A 6,374-nucleotide genomic window follows, 5' to 3' on the forward strand; every position below is an offset into this window, starting at 1 on the left:
TTAACTGCTCTAGGGTAGTAAGGCAAGGCAGCTTTATTTGTAGAGCACATTTCAGCAAGTGCTTTACATAAACATTCAAGAACATTGCGACAAAGTGCAAAAGAACATTAAGACAATGTCTCCCTGATTTGTGTGCTTTAGGGTGTTGTCTGTGTTTTATTTATTTATTTATTTATTTTTTCCTTTAACTACTTATGTTCTTTGTATTTGCTTGTCTCCATTTTTGTTTGCCCATAGTTCCTAGTATTGTCTGTTTTTATTGAGACATATCAAAAATGAGGCATGATACACACCCCACAGAAGTCTGTATCACTGACATGCACATGCTTCCTAGTAAAAAATATTTGAAACAAAAGAACATTAAGACATAATTAAAACAGTTATAAAAACAAAGAAAGAAATTAGAGAAATTCAAAATTAAATGGAAAAACAATGTATCAATTACAATACACCATAGTGACTCCTCTTATAGGCAAGGCAAGGCAGCTTTATTGGTAGAGCGCATTTCAGCAACAGGGCAATTCAAAGTGCTTTGCATAAACATTCAAGAACATTGCGACAAAGTGCAAAAGAACATTAAGACATAATTAAAACAGTTATAAAAACATTAAAGATTAGAAAATAAAAACAAGCTAGAAATAAAAATCTAGGATAGAAGCTAAAATAGAATATAACACACAAGAGTAAAAGCTCTTGTGCAGTATAAGATCATTATCTGGTTTAATAAAAGGCAGCAGCAAACAGGAAAGTTTGAAGCTTTGATTTAAAGAACTCAGAGTTGGAGTTGGTCCTGCAGTTTTCTGGGAGCTTGTTCCAAATATTTGGAGCATAAAAACTGAACGCTGCTTCTGCATGTTTAGTTGTGACTCTGGGGACACTAAGCAGACCTGATCCAGATGAACCTGAGAGGTCTGGATGGTTCATAACATAGCAGAAAATCAGAAAGGTATTTTGGCCCTAAACCGTTTAGTGCTTTGTAAACCAGCAGGATATGCAAAGGATGCCGGGATGACAGGTGCACCTTGAAGCATCAGGAGAGGAGAGTTTGAAGGCTGCAGAGGTAACTGCTCTGGGGTAGTAGTAGTGGTGTGTTTACTGCCAACTCTTATACCTCCATACAAATATTAATCTCTGGAAAAAGCTTGATTAAAATCAAACTTTATCCTCATCCGACTGTATTCTTTCTGTATTTTGGTTGTCCTATCCCTTTAAGAGAGAGTGTAATAAAGACAGGCAGTGGTGGAAAGTAACTGTGTACATTTACTCAAGTACCCTACATAAATTACATGTTGAGGTACTTTACTTGAGTATTTTCATTTCTTGCTACTTTATACTTCTACTACATTTTGGAGGGCTATTTTGTACTCTTTTACTCCACTACATTTAATTGACAACATTTAGTTACTTTGCAGATTATTAATACAAAATATAAATCAACTAATAAATGATGATGTATTATTATGGATTAAGCTACCCAGTAGTATATAAAGTAGTTGAAATAAGCTCCACCTTTACCAGCTGCAAGTGATTAGGAATGCACGATACTGACTCAAATAGCTGGATCGGTATCAGTGACAATGGAGCCGATCTATTCAATTCAATTCTATGTTTATATACTATATACATTATATACTGGAATTTGTATTCCTGTTTCAGTTTTGACCAATTTGTTGCTGCATTAAAAATGTTTACACCTTCATTTTAATTCCTGTTAATTTTGAAGATTTTTTTTACCAAGTTGCTGGATCAAAACATTTCTATCTATGTTTTTGTTTATTACATTTTGCTTTGCAAAGTTAAGAAAGCAATATTTAAGTCAAGCCTGATGTTGCCTTACACATAAAAGAATGATCCCAGTCACTTCCACATAGTGAGACATACAGATTATTAATTAAACACTGGTATCGGATCGGTACTCAGTATCGGCCGATACCCAAACCCCAGGTATCGTTATCGGTATTGGGACTGAAAATGTCGGATCAGTGCATCCTTAAAAGTGATGTACATTTAATGAATGCATCAGTAGCCTAATTATAATCCGGTGATATAATATATAGGCCTAGAATATGGAATAATTAAAATTAGCTCCCTCTCAACCAATTAAAATTCAGTTTACACATACATGCATCATTAATAACACACAAGTAATATAGTATATAATAATAAAACAGGTCATTCCTCCGCATAATGTGTATCACTTCTGATGCTTGAAGTATATTTTGCTGTAAATACATGATTATTTAAGTAATATTTTGAATGAAGGACTACTTGTAATGGAGTATTTTCACAGTATATAGTGACATTGCTACTTTTTTATTGAATAAAGGATTGAAATACTTCTTCCACCACTGGCTAGAGCAGTCAGTTAACAACGGTTATATATTTCTTATATATTATGGGGGTTATAGCAGGATTATTAGTTTGCTCAGGTGGCGTGCCACTTGTTTTTAGGCTCCTTTAAATCACATGTAGTGGCCATAAGTGTCCTACGAAGTGTCCAAAATGTCACATGTAAGCATACTTTCATTTCTAAAAATGTCATTCCCAACATTTTACTTATTTATTTTAAAACACATTTTGTCCCAATAACACCTTGGTTTCACCACCAAGGTATGTATTACTTATTTGATAGAAATGATTTGCCATATAATTTTGGATTAGTACAAATAGGGTTTAGTCATTTTCAAACTTAAGACACAGATTCTTTGGTCCATTACACTATTACGTGTTAAAATGACACTTTGCAGGTAATACAGGTACAACAAATTCAGTGAACAGCGGAGAATAATCCGAGAATAGTTAGAGGAATCATCCTCCATCCTGTTTTGATAAACCAAACTTCATGGGCTTACATCAAGAGGGGAAAAAGACAAAGAAGATTGAGACCACACCTCATTTGAGTGAAGAGCTGTGGTTGCTGTGCTCTATTTTACAGGTGTGGATTAGATCCAGTAAATCATGGAATGCATGGCCACTGCAAATGCAAGTCAGTTCAACGTGAGACAAGACATTTGTCCAATGATGAAGCAGCTCTGTCCTGATGAGAGTTCAATCTTCTTCAACGTGAGAACAACCTTCATCAGAGCACTATGTTGTGTTTTTTTTTTTTTCATCTGTGTAGTCCAGTTTCAGACACTTATAGTGATTTGGACTCACTTAAGCTGCTTTTGCACTTTGTGGGGGGAAAAAAAGCCTTATTGAGACACTTCATTTTGATGTTCCTGTTATTATGTGACTGACGTGTACTGTCGATCTGGATGTACCAATGCAATACAATGAAGAATCACCGTGTTCACCTTTGTTTATCTGCAGTGTTAAAACCAGTAAAAATCTGCCCTTCTAACTGAAAGTTTCACTCTCAGAGCAAAAATAGTCTGAAGTTCACATTTGCTGTATCTTTATTCTTTTGTTATGCAGAAGAAACATGTCAGCTGATCCTCAATGTGCAGACTGGAGTAATGTAATATAATGTATTTTATTTAGGACCTCATTAACAAATTGATAAAGTCTGATGTCAGATTTAACATAATTATTTTAGCAGATCTTCACTCCTACTTCACGGAGGACATAATGTGGTACAGTGTGAAAGCTGTGAAATACAAAGCAACTGCTCAAATTTGCCAAAATATTATATTTTCAAGACTGAAAATACCTTTACATCCAGAGGGCAGGTTTGTGCTGATGGCTCGTGAGTCCAACATCATTTGACTCTTCATTCATTCCTTGCAGCTCATAGATAGTTGGAGACAGTTGGAGGGTTTTCTTTAGCCAGGTCAATTTTTCATTCACATTCACGACTTCTTGGACAGGGCTGCTTTAATACAAACACACATTAGACTCAACATTGAGCGTAGTAGTCAGTCAGACAGAGAGCATATTTTAGAAACAACCACTGTGACACCTAGTGGCCAACAGATAACCTCCTGGGGACTGTTACTCCTGTACATCAGATATTGATTCTGATTTGGCACCACCATGAGACTGCACCAGAGATACATTACAACACTCGGGTAAAACAAACTGTAATGTGGCATATCAGTGTCAAATCAAGTCAAATATAGCTTATTGTTATAAGAAATGTATTACAGGAAGTCTTTTCAGCCATTTCGGATTTGCAAGGCTCACAAAAGTAACCTGTCATGTTGGGTCAGGTGATCAATTGTAAGTTGGAAAAGTCACTCTGACTTCTGCATGGTCATGAGATCAAAATGATCACTTTTACCTGGGAGAAGTTTTCAACACCAAGATTAAAAACAAATGACTGTAAGCAGCTATCACTCCAAGATTAGACATAAATACGCACATAAATGCTGGACAGCGACTAAATACTATGCTTACAGATGTTGGAAAAGGTTTTAGCCCTAAATGTCTTTATTTTCAATTATCATCAATTTAAAAACACATATTTTCCATCCATAGTCAAACTCTCTCCAGTTACGTGAGTGAAAATATCAGTCATTTATATACTGCTGACTGGGCCACACAGGGAGTTTAGTTTTAATTCCCTGAAAGTGTTACATTCAACAGGTATGATCGGGGTTGTTTACTTGATAATATGAGGACAAAAATAAGAATTTGCCACAAAAGAGGCATAATGATGTGCCCAATAAATAACATTTTGAGCCAAATATTAAAAAAAAAATACTTTTCTTTATTCCACAACCACCCCGTGAGGACTATATGGACATACAGTAGTTACACGTGTAGGAAAACAAACAAGAACATGAAATAAAGTAAATGGACATCTACAACTTATTCCCTAGAGACTGAAATAAAACCCTGGGCAAATACAAAAAGAAAAAGAAAACAAAAGATAAGAAAATTAAAAATTAAATTAAGACATATGCAAATGAGCAAATAAGCTTGTTTATTTCATTGCACTTTATTTGATTTTTAGCATCAAAAAGTAGCCATTAACACAGAATGGAATATGAATATTAAGTCATACCAAAAGCACATTTAATCATGTATGTTTATATTAGATGTATTGTGATTCACATCTTAAAATAAATTGTTTAAAACTGTTTTTGTCTTGTCTGATTCACTGCAGTTTCCTGTCTTTATCATTTAAGAACAAGACATAGTTATTACATTCTACTATAAATTCAGTATTAAGCCAATGCATGTGAAAACTGCTGCACAATGACAAAAAGATGAGTTCTTATGCAACAACAAATAATATATATATATATATCTTTAGGAATTTTTTAAGGTACCTTTTCATGTTTTCTGACAATGTGACGAAGCAGAGATGAAGACAGCGTGTTCCTGTAGTGTTTGTGCTGCGTGTGTGTAACTCAGTGTGTGTGTGTATGTGTGCGGCTCCGTGGTGAAAATATTCTGCTTTGGTCTGAAGACATTACCACAAGACCCTCACAGTCTGCCTGATAGTCTGTTCTCACGTTCTGATTTAAACCAGTTTACCAATTCCATTATGCTAAGCCCGAACACTGGTCGGGAAATGATGAACGATTATGTGAAACACATAATCTCCCTGCTGCACCATCATTGCAATATGACAGCCAAATTTCATTCACTGGTCCCAGTAATCAGATATGTAGCGAGGCTGTGTGCAAGAGTTAAGCCCACTCCCATTAGGCTTTCTGCCTTGCTCTAGTCAAATACACACACACACACACACACACACACACACACACACACACACACACACACACACACACACACACACACACACACACACATGCAGGAAGACAGATACACATGTTCCACATGTCTGACCCTCCTCAGTTCTCACATCCCCTTTCACCCGTTTCAAGGACTATTATTTGGCCTTGATATATTCTCTACAACATCATCCGTTAGCGATGCCAGTTTGAAACACAGTGTCCCTTAAGTGGTTTAGAGAGCTGCAGACAGGCAGTCAGTTTGCCCACACACACACACACACACACACACACACACACACACACACACACACACACATACACACACTCCTCCTCTCTCTTCTGAAAAGGGCTCGCACAAATGTTCTTTTTTTCCAAACAAAAACATCATTTTTAAAAAATTAGGGTAAATTGGAAAAAAATGCAATTTGGTCTTTTTGGCTGAGATTATCCTCTGACAAAACTCAAATGTAATGAGGAGACATTAGTTGGCACCAATATATCTCTGTGGAGTAAAATCACCAGCGAGCTGCTGTATTAAACACCATGTAATTTATTGCTAATACACTCTGGATAGAGGTGTTTTGAGCCTATGATTGTTTGTTCTCCTCCACACATGTCCAATTTTTCCTCTCCAATCGGGAATGCATTATAGGTGTAATTGAAAATTAGTAGTACATCTTTTTTTTTTTCGTGGGGGTAATTTATCAGGCTTCATTGTTCCTGTGTGACACCTCCAGGGCCCGTCTC

Source organism: Sebastes fasciatus, chromosome 5, assembly GCF_043250625.1.
Source record: "Sebastes fasciatus isolate fSebFas1 chromosome 5, fSebFas1.pri, whole genome shotgun sequence".
NCBI lineage: Eukaryota > Metazoa > Chordata > Actinopteri > Perciformes > Sebastidae > Sebastes > Sebastes fasciatus.